Consider the following 409-nt stretch of genomic DNA (forward strand, 5'->3'; position numbering starts at 1 on the left):
TAGGTCTAACCCACAATAGAGGGAGAATTGTTGCTATTCCTTTAAAGAACAGGCCAAACACTTTTCATGTTATTTGTCCTACACTGGTATAGCTTATGCTTTATTTGTGTTTTAAGCTATTGTTTCAATCCTATGGCAAACTGTAAGCAAAAATAAATGTATTAACTCCATGCTTGTAGCAATATTTGCTCATATATCTCTGTTTAATGGAGAGTAAAAAGAATCCTAAAATGACAGAACTGCAGATGTCTGTAGCCATTCTCTCATGAGGGAAAGATAGCATAAAGGGAAATCTCATTCCCCCACTAAAGAAATCCACTTCAAAACTTTAGATGTAAACAAATGGCCCTAGAAAGGTTAGATGTAATTAATTTGGGGGAAAGTTCTCCTGATCATCAAGTAGACCTAA

The sequence above is a fragment of the Mesocricetus auratus genome, unplaced genomic scaffold (assembly GCF_017639785.1).
Source record: "Mesocricetus auratus isolate SY011 unplaced genomic scaffold, BCM_Maur_2.0 Super-Scaffold_100694, whole genome shotgun sequence".
In the NCBI taxonomy this organism is placed as follows: domain Eukaryota; kingdom Metazoa; phylum Chordata; class Mammalia; order Rodentia; family Cricetidae; genus Mesocricetus; species Mesocricetus auratus.